This window comes from Bufo bufo, chromosome 4, assembly GCF_905171765.1.
Source record: "Bufo bufo chromosome 4, aBufBuf1.1, whole genome shotgun sequence".
NCBI lineage: Eukaryota > Metazoa > Chordata > Amphibia > Anura > Bufonidae > Bufo > Bufo bufo.
The window spans coordinates 509885196-509898421 of NC_053392.1; the positions used below are offsets into that span (position 1 = coordinate 509885196).

The window sequence follows — 13226 nt, forward strand, 5'->3', positions numbered from 1 at the left end:
AGATCACAATAGAGCAGAGCAACTGTTTCAGAGTTAAGCATTTAATATTTCCCATATGGCATAAGACTAACATGTGTAATGAAGTTCTAGTCACCGATCTATCCCTCCCTCTGAGGCTCTGTTGCTAAAATGTAGAGTTCATAGGGGAATGTGTGGATGATGTTGGCTGGACTATTAGATCTTGGTATTGAAGTAAGATAACCAGAGGGACCAGGTTTTAAGAATTGTGTGGTGGCTTCTTAGTTCAGATGAAAACATTTCCTCAAATTTTGCAATTTGGGCTACCTTATGTATCCAGTGGGAATAAGTAGGGGACAGCTTTAAGCCAGTGTAATGGAATCATAGCCTAGGTCTCAAGAACCAATTGGAGCCAAAGTGGTTTATATGAATTTGAGTTGGGTTGGGCAATGAAGTTTTGAACCAGTGAAGTTATTGGTAGGGAACCAGGGCATATATGGTTTGATGGCCTCACAGAGCTCTGATGTTTAAGGCATCATCTGCAGGTGTCCAAGATATGCTTTTTGTAAGGAGTAGGAGTACTGGTGTTTTCTACCATCTACTAACGAGTTTGTAGGTACAGTAGTTTCTTGCAGGATTATGAACCTGGAACGGTCATAGCAATGTGTGTAAATCAGCTGATGCTCAGATGCATTGAAATTTTCCCCCAGTTCCTTCTTCCAGGCCTAAGCATAGGTGAGGATCTACAGGAAATCAACTGTGTATTAAGGAGGTGACCTTTTTTGGTATTACAGAAGAAATCAGCTGTTCAAACCAAGTCAGGTCCCTCATTATCGAGCCTTGTTTAAGTAGTAATTTTTAATTCGCACACATCTGTCAGTAAAAAAAAAAAAAAATTTTTAATTTGCTATTTATGAAACATTTTCTATTTTTCTTCTAGAACTTTCACTTTGTCTGCAGACTGTTTGCACTGCAGTATTAGTGCAAATCTGGTGTGTGCTCAGTGGTGTCTAATGCAACTCTGTACTTTAAAAAAATAAAGGAGAATGTGTGTGTTTTTTTGATTATTTTTTGTCTTTTGTATAATTGCGGGGTTATAAATCAGTTTCGATGTGGTTATTGCTGTACAATGTGAGGAGTAACAGACAGACAAGATGACACAAATGACCTGGAAACTCCTAGACATAGAAGAGCTGTTACAAATATAATTGCATTACGGATGATCGTCACTGGCTCAGTTGGGAGCAGCAGACGTGTCCTTGTATTACTTGTGTCTCTTTCATCTTGATTAACTGATTGAGATCTGCATCTAGGAAGTGACTATTGCTAATAAATATCACTGTATCTACGCGCAATCTTCGTCTCCTAAATAAAGTATGACGTCTAGCGGTATTTATAGACACAGAGGTACTTAGGAGGTCATTTACTATAACTTGTGCTGCCATCTCCGCCTGAAATGCACCAAATTTAGGTGTATTACAGCTTAGGCTACTTTCACACTAGCGTTCGGGGCTCCGCTTGTGAGTTCCGTTTGAAGGGGCTCACAAGCGGCCCCGAACGGATCCGTCCAGCCCTAATGCATTCTGAATGGATGCGGATCCGCTCAGAATGCATCAGTCTGGCTCCGTTTGTCCTCCGCTCCGCTCAGCAGGCGGACACCTGAACGCAGCTTGCAGCATTCGGGTGTCCGCCTGGCCGTGCGGAGGCAAACGGATCCGTCCAGACTTACAATGTAAGTCAATGGGGACGGATCCGTTTGAATTTGACACAGTATGGATCAATTTTCAAATGGATCCGTCTCCCATTGACTTTCAATGTAAAGTCAAAACGGATCCATTTGCATTATCATGAGCAAAAAAATTTTTTTTATTTTTTTTTGTTCATGGTAATGCAAACGGATCCGTTCTGAACGGATCTAAGCGTTTGCATTATAGGTGCGGATCCGTCTGGGCACATACCAGACGGATCCGACCTAAACGCAGGTGTGAAAGTAGCCTTAGTAAATGACCTCCATATTGTATAAAACAAGACTGCACAGCTTCGCTTCAGTCTTAATGGTTTTAATTAAGTCTTTCCATATTTATTTTATCTTTGTAAACTGTGTATTGATATAATGCTGTTGTATGGGTTTAAACAGTTCTCGTGACACATTGCACTTGATGTTAGTGGTAAATTTGAGTCGATATGTTTTGCCTTTTGTTTAAAAAATAATAATTCATGGAAAATTTTGAAAAATTCACTATTTTCTTAATTTGAATTTCTCTGCTTTTAACACATATGGTGATACCTCATAAAATAGTTATTAATTATCATTTACCATATGTCTTCTTTATGTTGGCATCATTTTGTAAATGTCATTTTAATTTTTTTATGAATTTAGAAAGCTTAGAATTTTTGAAGCAATTTTTACGAAAATTTCCAAAACCCACTTTTTTAATTACCTATTCAGTTATGAAGTCACTTTGTGCAGCTAACGTAGTAGAAACCAACCATAAATGACCCAATTTTAGAAACTACACCAATCAAAGTATTCAAAACTGATTTTAAAAACTTTGTTAATCCTTTACTTGTTTCAGAAGAATTAATGGAAAATGGAGGTGAAACTTCAAAATTTCACTTTTTTTGCAGATTTTCCATTTCAATTCATTTTTTACCGTAAGACAGCAAGGGTTAACAGCAAAACAAACCTCAATAATTATTTTACAGAAACACCCCATATGTGGTCGTAAACTGCTGTATGGGCATACGACAGGACTCGAAAGACAAGGAACTCTATATTGTCAGGGACGTACTGAGACATACAGACCTCCCTGTGACAGTGAGTGGTAGGAGATCTTTGAGACTTGCAACACGTGGTTTGATTTGACATGTTTACCTTGTGGATCAATAGGCGTCTGTGTTGTTTCTGGTACTGGCCGCACCTTTAACCTCCAGGCGTTGCTATTGTGGTCATTTAACTTCCCCTATTTATAGTTGTTTCTTCCACAATGCTGTGCGGTTTATAGGACCTGTGGATAGCTGTTGTTTGGATCTCGGCTGAGTTCCTGGTGCTTCCATAGCTTCTTGGAAGTTGTTACCTTTCCCTTTGTATTTTGGCTTTTCTGTGTGTTGTATTTCTTAGTTTTTTTTGTATTAGGCCTTAGGGAGACTCCCGTTCATCCTTCCTTTTGGTGGAACAGGATGTCTCATTCCTCTCGCTAGTACCAGGATCCTTTAGGGTTAGATAGGACTTTAGGTATTCCTGTGTATGAACTCACCTACCTCTGGGGTCTGTTCATACTGGTAGTGAGTCACGGGTTTGATTAGGGTTTTCACTAGGAAGTGTCCATCTTCCTTCCCTAGTTTTCAGGCCTTATTTCCTTTCCCCTTTCCCTCTTATGTTCGGTGTGGGGTTTCCCTCCCACACTAGAGCGTGACATAAACCGCCCCAAACCATTGTTTTTTTTTTTGTTCGAGTGAGGCCATGGATCCAATTGCTGCACTGGCAGGACATTTGCAAGGGCTGTCTTTAGAAGTAGCCGATCTCCGCATGACCGTCTCGCAGATTCAGAGACCACAGGCTGTTGGTCCTGGTGGTGGAAACTAGGCCTATCTGGAGCATAAAGTTGCCCTCCCCGACAGATTTTCTGTGGGACGTGATAATTTCATTTTGTTTAGGGAGGCGTGCAAACTATATTTTAGGCTACTTCCACACTCATCTGGGGATGCTAAACAGCGAGTCGTGTGGGTATTTCATTGCTTAAGGGGGATGCTCAGTCATGGGCTTTTTCTCTGCCGACCGGATCAAAGTCTCTCCGGTCAGTGGATGAATTTTTCGAGGCTTTGGGTCTTATCTATGACGATCCGGATCAGATATCATCAGGGAGATCGTTCTGCTGAGATTTATTGCTCTGAGTTTAGAAGGTGGCAGTGCTCCAGACTAAAAAAAATACCTAAACCGAATCAAAATTTTGGTATCGTGACAACGCTACGCCGATCAGATCGGCGTAGGGTTGTTTCGATACCAAAATTTTGATTCGCTTTCGCCACCATTAAAAAAGTATTGCGATACTCAATACCACGCAAAAAATATAAAAAATACCAAAAAAGGCCGCGTGCATTTCGCATTTTATGAAACGTTCGGCCCATAATAGAACAGTCCTATACTATTTTTTGGGGTGACAAGGTGACTAAAAAATGGCGAATCGCATGGTTTTTATTTATTTATTTCTGTTACGGTGCTCACCGCATAGGAGATATTTTTTTATAATTTAATAGTTTGGACTTTTCGGACGCAGCGCTGAAGACTTGCCTGAATGCCGGAAGACTTGCCTGAAGACTTGCCTGAATGCCGGATCCGGCATTTCTCCCCATAGGAATGTATTAGTGCCGGATCCGGCATTCAAAATACCGGAATGCCGGATCTGTCCTTCCTGCGCAGACCGGTAAAAATGTGTAAAAAGATACAAGACGGATCCCTCTGTCCACATGACAAGCGGAGAGATGGATTCGTTCTTGCAATGCATTTGTGAGATGGATCCGCATCCGGATGCGTCTCACAAGTGCTTTCAGTCACATCCAGATCGGCGGATCTGGCCGGATCACACTGCCTTAGTGTGAAAGTAGCCTTAGTGTTTGTGTTTTATTTATATTTTTTTACTTACTATTTTTCCTGCCATTCATCAGCGCAGGGCGCACTATGAACAGCGCAGGCAGTGCACTGAATGTAGGCAGGGTATTATAGATAAATGATAAAGTACATGGAAGATACACTATACTGGACTGTAGTATTCAGGGTGAATTACCGTGTCGGCACTTTGCGATAAATAAGTGGGTTTTGGGTTGCAGTTTGGGCACTCGGTCTCTAAAAGGTTCGCCGTGAAAATTGCAAGCATCCGCAAGCAAGTGCGGATGAGGTGCGATTTTCACACATGGTTGCTAAGATGACAGTCTATTCACTGTGTTATTTTCCCTTATAACATGGTTATAAGGGAAAATAATAGCATTCTTTAATACAGAATGCTTAGTAGGTCAATTGAGGGTTAAAAAATAAAAAAAATGAACTCACCTCCTCCAATTGATCGCGTAGCTGACGCTCTCCTGTTCTTTCTTCAGGACCTGTCAAAGGACCTGTGGTGACATCACTGTGCTTATCACATGGTACATCACATGATCCATCAATATGGTAATGGACAATGTGATGAGCTCAGTGACGTCACCACAGGTCCTTTGACAGGTCCTGAAGAAAGAACAGGAGACCGGCAGCTACGCGATCAATTGGAGGAGGTAAGTTAATTTATTTTTTAACCCTCATTGGCACTGCGCAACCAATGTCTATTATACTAAGGTGTTGGGGGGGAATGCACTGCGCCACCAATGAAGATAACTGACCTGTTAATACAAATACAGGAGGCGGGTGCTGGAATCAAATAGCCGGCACCCGACCTCTATGACAGGGAGCTGCGATCCGCTGCAGTTAACCCCTCAGGTACCGCACCGCATTGGCAGGGGCAGCACAGGGGGAGGGAGAGACTCCTTCTCTACTGCGCTGCTGAGAAGAACTATCAGCTCCTGTGCCCCGCCGCTGTATTCAACTGCAGAGCTGCGGCGGCGGGTCTAGTCGCAAATGGTGACAAGACTAAAAGTCTTGTCGCCATTTGTAAATTCTAAGTCGCATTGGCGACCATTTTGGTCGCCTTCTGGAGCCCTGGGTGGGCTACAGATACTCCGTAGCCAGTTTTTTCAGGGTTTATCAGGGAGGCTGAAGGACACTTTGGCCTTTCATGAATCTCCTGTGTCTTTGGAGGCTGCTATTTCTCTTGCCATACGCATTGATAGACGCCTGAGAGAAAGATCTTGGGGCCTCCACTCTCAGGACATACTGTCACATGATGTAACATCCTCCTTTGACACTTTGGCTGAAGATACTCCTGAGTTTAGGTCTGGGGACTAACCCATGCAGTTAGGGGGAGCTACTCCTGGATGCGCTTTTAAGCATACTGGTCGTAAGAAGGGAGTGTGTTTTTTTTAATCTGCGGACAGGAGGGACATTTTATCGGAGTATGTCCATACATTCAGCGTTAAAAAAAGTACATTTAATTCCCATCTGACTCTTGGAGGGGTGAGAGGAGAGTCAGAAAATGTGCATTTTTCTTTGACTGGTAGTACCCGATTTCCCCTGATTGCTGAGGTGGCGCTAAAGTCAAAAACTGTGGGGATTGAGGTGTTTATCGACACCGAAAGTGAACCTGATTGGTGCTCAATTCATCCGTATGCACGGGTTGTCACCGAGTGCATTAGAGAAAAATATTTTACATTTTTGCTATTGATTCTCAGAAGTGTTAAAAATGGAATTTATCTCATGTTTTGTGTTGAAGGGTCTCCCTTCTCCAGTGGTTCTGGGTTTGCCGTGGTTGAGCAAGCACAATCCAACCATCGATTGGCAAGCTAGACAGATTTTTCTGTTTTAACTACTAAGACATTGCCTTCATTTATATCTGATTTTGCCAACGTATTTTCTGAGAGTGGATACCAGGATTTACCTCCACATCGGGAATATGATTGTCCTATCAACTTTATTCCCGGAGCTAAGTTGCCCAAATATAGATTGTATAACCTTTCTGGACCTGAAAGACTGGCCATGAGAGAGTATATTACTGAGAGTTTGGCTAAAGGACACATAAGAACTTCCAAATCTCCAGTGGCAGCATTATTTATTTTTTTGTTAAAAAAAAAAGACTGAGTTCTTCGGCCATGTCTGGCTTTCAGTGAACTCAATCGGATTACTGTCTGTGATCCTTACCCTCTTCCTTTGATTCCTGATTTTTTTTTTACCAGATTGTTGTTGCCAAGGTGTTCTCCAAGTTGTACTAAAGGGGGGCATATAATCTGGTCAGGATCAAGAAGGGGATGAATGGAAGACAGCTTTTAATACTCCTGAGGGTGTCACGGCCACGGTTTTGGCCGTGACTCCTTGGGAGCCGCATACTGTTGCCTGCGGTTTTGGATTGTAGGGTCAACCGCAGCTTGAGGCATAAGGTTGTTAGCTTCAAGTGCGGTTGCCGCGGACAACAGCTATGTGTGCGGTTCCCTTGGAGTTGTGTGCGCGTTTGTAAGCACTTTTGTATGTCTGTGTGCACTTTGTTTATGTTTGGTGTGCACTGACATTTTCCCTGCACTGTGGCTGTCCGTGGCAACGTTTGGTGGTATGATGTACATGTGGTGGCAGTGTCCCGGCCTTCGGGCTGACTCCCAGGACACGCTTGCCACCCATGTCGTTGCCTGCGGCAACAGCCACAGTGTGTTTGTTGTTTGGACACTTCCCCTTTAAGTTATGTTTTCCCTTCTGTGGTTTTGGAAGGGTTAACTCCCTTTCAGTGTGTGTGAGTCACGGGGTGTGTCTGATTGTTGGGTGTGGCCTCTTGGCCCTATAAAGCCTCAGTTGTAGGCAGTAGCCAGAGAGGGTGTTTCAGCCATGCTGGCTGTAGACATCCTCCTGGTTACTTACCAACTGCCAGTGGGGGCCAACCTTCTGGTCATAAGCTAAATATATGTCCTTTGGTGTCTGGAAGATGTGTTTGGTTTTATGTTTCTTTATTGCACCTGTGGTCCTGGGTTCCTGTGTGTTGTGTGTTTGTGTGCTGAGTCCTGCTGTCTGTGGGCAGTACATCCACATGGGTTCCAGGCTTGGTTGTCGGTGGTAGGTCTCTGCTTTGTTTGTGACAAATACCTGCCATTGCCATAGGTTGCATTTGTTTCCCCTTGCTTGCAGCTTGGCCAGTGAGACTCCTGTTCCTCCGGATCCAGAAGGAACAGGATGTCTTACTCTGACTCCTAGCCTAGGGACCGGCGGAGGGCGAATAGGGATCCGAGGTTCCGGCGCATGGGTCCTCCTACCTTCAAGGTCGGCCCATGCAGGTAGGAGTTAGGGTCAGGTGAGGGACGCTGTAGGAGGTGACCTGCTCCCTAATCCTGTTTGTCCTGGTCAAGCAGCGACCATCATCCCTCGGCACACGGCTGAGGATTTCCCCCATCCTCAGCCGTGACAGAGGGGCACTTTTGGGTTGACCAGTGCTCCTGAGGTTTTCCAGCATTTTGTGAATACATTTTTTTTATCACCTGGTCGGGAGGTTTGTAGTCGTGTATTTGGATGACATAATTTATTCTCCAATCGTGGAGACACATCAGGATCACGTTAGACAGGTGTTGCAGATCCTAAGGGATAATAAATTGTATGCAAAATTAGGGAAGTGTGATTTTGCTGTACACAAAGTGCAATTTTTGGGATACCTGTTGTCGTCCTCCGGTTTTCTAATGGATCTGGAGAAAGTCCGTGCTGTATTGGACTGGGATCGACCCGAAAATCTGAAGGCTCTTATGCGGTTTTTGGGGTTCACCAATTATTACCAAAAATGTATTCACAACTATTCGACAGTGGGGAAACCATTAACTGACATGACTAAGAAAGGGACGGATGTCTCAGTGTGGTCTGATTCGGCGTTGCAAGCTTTTTCTGCGGTTAAGGAGTGCTTCTCTTCTGCCCCTATATTGGTGCAGCCGGATGTATCACAACCTTTCATTGTGGAAGTGGACGCGTCCAAGGTGGGAGTAGGAGCAGATTTATTGCATGGTCAGTCACCTGGTAAATGGCATCCATGTGCCTTTTTCTCTAAAAACAAACTCTCTTCTGCAGTGAAAAATTATGATGTGGGGAACAGAGAGTTACTGGCTATTAAGTTGGCTTTCGAGGTATGGCGTCATTGGCTGGAAGGGTCGATTCATCCGATCACAGTGTTCACAGATCACAAAAACCTGGCTTACCTGAGTCAGCTAAACGACTGAACCCGAGGCAGGCCAGATGGTACTTGTTTTTCACCAGATTTAATTTCACTGTCACTTATCGTCTTGGGGTTAAGAACGTCAAGGCAGATGCCTTGTCACATAGTTTTCCTGGAGGTGGTGATTTTGAAAATCCGGAAGGGGTGGTGATATCCACCCTATACCCTGACCTAGAGATAAAGATGTTAGAGGCCCAGGGAGACGCACCGGATTCCTGCCCATCTTGGAAATTGTTGTGAAATTGCGTTACAAGGTGTTTGAGGAACATCACTCTACGGTTCTTACGGAACACCCTGGGAGCAGATCCACTGCCGACCTCATCTCTCCTAGATTCTCGTGGCCGGGGTTGCGTGTGTTGAGGACTATGTGTCAGCCTATAGTGTCTGTGCACGCGCTAAGGTGACACATACTCGGCCTTCCAGATCCCTGCTTCCGTTGCCTATCCCATCCAGACCATGGACTCATTTATCTATAGATTTTATCGCTGATCTGCCTAATTCGTTAGGAAAGACAGTTATTTTGGTGATGGTTGATCGTTTTAGTGAAATGGTGCAATTTATAGCGTTGTCTGGCCTACCTTGTCTGGGGGGTAATAATTCAATTAAGAATTATTAATTATGATCATAAAAAAATTAAATTTATAAAATTTGTCATAAATTCTTAAAATCATGACCTGGTGAATTGTAGACAACCTAATTGATACAATTCACATCTGAGTCCGACTATTTCCTCAGATAAATAAGTTCTTTTTGACGTGAGATGACGTTAATGATAAAATGTAGTTCTGCATTACACAATAATACACAGGTATTATAAAAATATGCAGATTTATTGGTTACAAGGTTATAAACATATATAAGTAAATAAACACAATGATACATGCAAATGAATATATATAGCGTTAATATAAAGCATTACAAGCTTAACAATACATGTGAGTGGAAAAAACTTGTCACATTATAATCAAGCTATTATTAGGTTAGGATATCAAAGTAGGAACATAAGTTATATACATTACTTCTGTTCAGAGAAAACCTCATTTTATCAGGATGGGCATGTTTAATCCTAGACATCAATATAGAATGCTAAATACATTCCACCCCCCTAACCAACTACACATCACATGGCTTCAAGATGGGCAAATCCATTCAAGGATATAACTTAGAAGAGACAACTGTATCCTTCCGCCCCATCCTGGACTATTTTCACATATATAACATTGGTAAGACTATTAAGACAAATAACAGGGATCTAGGATCTTAAATGGAAAGGATTTGAAAAAAATCTTTCCTGTGGGAATCCATCACTTAGCTTGGCGAAGAATGTTCTATCAATATATATATATATATATATATATATATATAAGCAATTATTTAATGCTTTGCTAGATTATGAGTCTAGATTCTTCTGCAGGTAGAATGAAGCCTCACAATATCCTAAGACTACATCTCAACATGGAGATGATCAATTAATTTAATCATGTATTTATTCGCCAATCTAGATGGTATAATTTTACCCACACTATCAAATTAGTCTTAATAAAATGAAATATCATTTTCTGTGTCTCTTACCAAGTCCTAGCAGGAATCTCACTTCTGCTCCTAGGAAAGCTGGGTGGTCCATCATAGCGCATCTCATTATGGCTTCCATCTTGATAGACCTCAACTTCTCCTCTTTCTTTTCTTGCTAGCCTTTTCCTTCTTTCCTCTACTAGCTAGCCTTTTCTCTTGATCGCTTCCATGCTACTCCGCACACGAATAATTATTCCCCCCCTTATCTAAGAATCATCCCCTTTAGATTAGGGATTCCCAATCAGGTAAGGTGGGTGTATTCGTATGCTAATAACCTCATGACGTTATTTCAACTCCTAATATGGTATAGAGCAAATAATGAAATAATATAATGTTGCCCATCTAATAATACGTTCTCAGGACCTTTTTGACCTTTCCATATAAATCACTGAGGAAGGTCTTTTCCTTACACTTTTAATTACCTATATCCTGGACTTGTTGGAGTTGACTGTCTTCTCCTATCTTTTTGAAATATAGGTTGAGCGGCTTTGATGCTTGGCATCGGAACTTGTACATTTCATTTATCTACATCCATGAATAACTATTGTTTTGGAATCCAATTAACTTAAACTTGTTTCTGTACCTTCTAAATGGTAAATACATGGTATAACATATATAAATCGATACATTGTTACACATAGATAACACATTATATGAATTATTGATTAACATATGTTGTAAACTAAATATATCATGCAAAGATATATACAATATAATTATGAATATATAAATTGAAGCTCATACAGCAGGTGTGCTCCAAGGACATGAGTCCTTATCAAGTAACCATGTTCCCTCCAGACAGACATGATTTAGGGAGTTGACTTACTTCTTACAGATGGTCTCATATCTTTAGCACTAACTTTTAAATACAATGTCCGTTTATGTTCACAATTATTATATTATTATTATTATTTTTTTTAAACTGAACTTGCCATGAACTCATCTTGTTTTTTTTTTTTAGCCACATAACAAAACTTTGGTTCAGGCTGATCTTATTCTTAAAGGCAATGAGATGAGCATTCATTTTGATTATAATGTCATTAGATAATATTGTATACGTATGAAAATGCCCAACAACCTAATGCGAAAACACTTGCTCAAGTGTTTGTTGGTAACATTTTGAAACTCCATGGCATTCCCTCTGACGTGGTTTCGGATTGTGGGACTCCAGAATCCAGAATCTGGAAGACATAAAAGGATGGTGTCTTTGATTATATGTAAATCAAAGGCCCGTATTTCTCATCTTGAGTAGAAGGTCTCCTTATAGGAACATATAAATTAAGTCCCACACTGAATATATAGGGTTGTGATAAAGGAGATCACCGCCAGTTATCTGATACAGCCCAGTGTATGGAGTCACATAATATTATACTGTGTTCAATGTTTTGACACGTCTCAATGGTACTCTTACCGCTTGATTGCAACTGGAGTGTCCATTAGTAGTATCGGCAGGTGCTGCCTACTCACGTGTATAATCAGGCACAATCCAGGAAGCGGAGAGCCATTTACCAGGACGCTGACTTCACGTGTTCGGAGCGCTCCGCTGTAAAGCTTGGTGGGTGTGTCTGGTGACTCTGCAGGTCAGATTTTCCTGATGGACAGGTCAGGTGATCAAGTCAGCTGGTTTGATGTTATGGTTAGGTGATCCGTAGGTCCTGTGTATCACAGGTCCTATATGTGGTAAAAAGCTGTATTGAGAATTTCTTTTGTGCGCACAATTCTTCTGTATTTGGAGTACCGGGCCAGTAATAGTAATGTCGAAGCCGCAGTTATTCACTATACGCGTTTCGAGGCGACTTGCCTCTTCCTCAGTAGCCTTTGATATACATATAATCAAAGACACCATCCTTTTATGTGACTTTCATCTGCGTGTTTTTATTCATCTAGAGTTTACTGAGCATTTGTTATGGACTGAATATTGAGTATATATACGCATTTCATTGCTGCCAGTTCACATCATTGCTGCTAGTTTTCATCAATGCTGCTATTATTCATTATTGGATCGAATTGTTGCTGGTTTTGAATACTGGATCCTCCACTCATTTTACTATTGGATTCAATTGCTGTTTTTATAATTTAATTGCTGATATGATATTTTAGTATTGCTGATATGTTATTTTAATTCACGATATTTTATAATTTTATCACCTAATTAAATTACTGTTATATTCTCCAGAAGGTGGTTGTGCCTACTTTTTGCCTTATACTAGTTCCTCTCTTTTTTTTACTGGGTAGGTGACCCAGTGAGCAGTGCACCCACCGTCCTCTATCCATCTAGGTGTTGAGCCTCTCATCCATTTATTTCAAATTACGGATGTCACCATGACAGTGAGTGGCAGGAGATCTTTGAGACTGGCAACACATGGTTTGATTTGACATGTTTACCTTGTGGATTAATAGGCGTCTGTGTTGTTTCTGGTACTGGCCTTAACCTCCAGGTGTTGCTATTGTGGTCATTTAACTTTCGGTATTTATTGTTGTTTTTCCCACAATGCTGTGTGGTTTATAGCTTCAGTTGGACCTGTGGATAGCTAGTGTTTGGATCTCTGCTGAATTCCTGTTGCTGCCATAGCTTCTTGGAAGTTGTGCTACCTTTCCCTTTGTATTTTGGCTTCTATGTGTTGCATTTCTTTGTAATTTTTGTATTAGGCCTTAGGGAGACTCCTGTTCATCCTTCCTTTTGGAAAAACAGGATGTCTCATTCATGTCGCTAGTTCCAGGGTCCTTTAGGGTTAGATAAGACTTTAGGTATTCCTGTGTATGAACTCACCTACCTCTGGGGTCTGTTCATACTAGTAGTCAGTCGGGGCTTTGATTAGAGTTTTTACTAGGAGGTGTCCTTCCCTAGTTTTCAGGCCTTATTTCCTTTCCCCTTTCCCT

At 41.7% G+C, this 13226-nt stretch overlaps 1 protein-coding gene across 1 annotated transcript in view; it reads left to right on the top strand.

Moving 5' to 3' along the window:
- DTD1 (D-aminoacyl-tRNA deacylase 1) overlaps positions 1–13226 on the top strand; it is a 171223-nt gene that overhangs the window by 41661 nt on the left and 116336 nt on the right. The window lies entirely within an intron of this gene.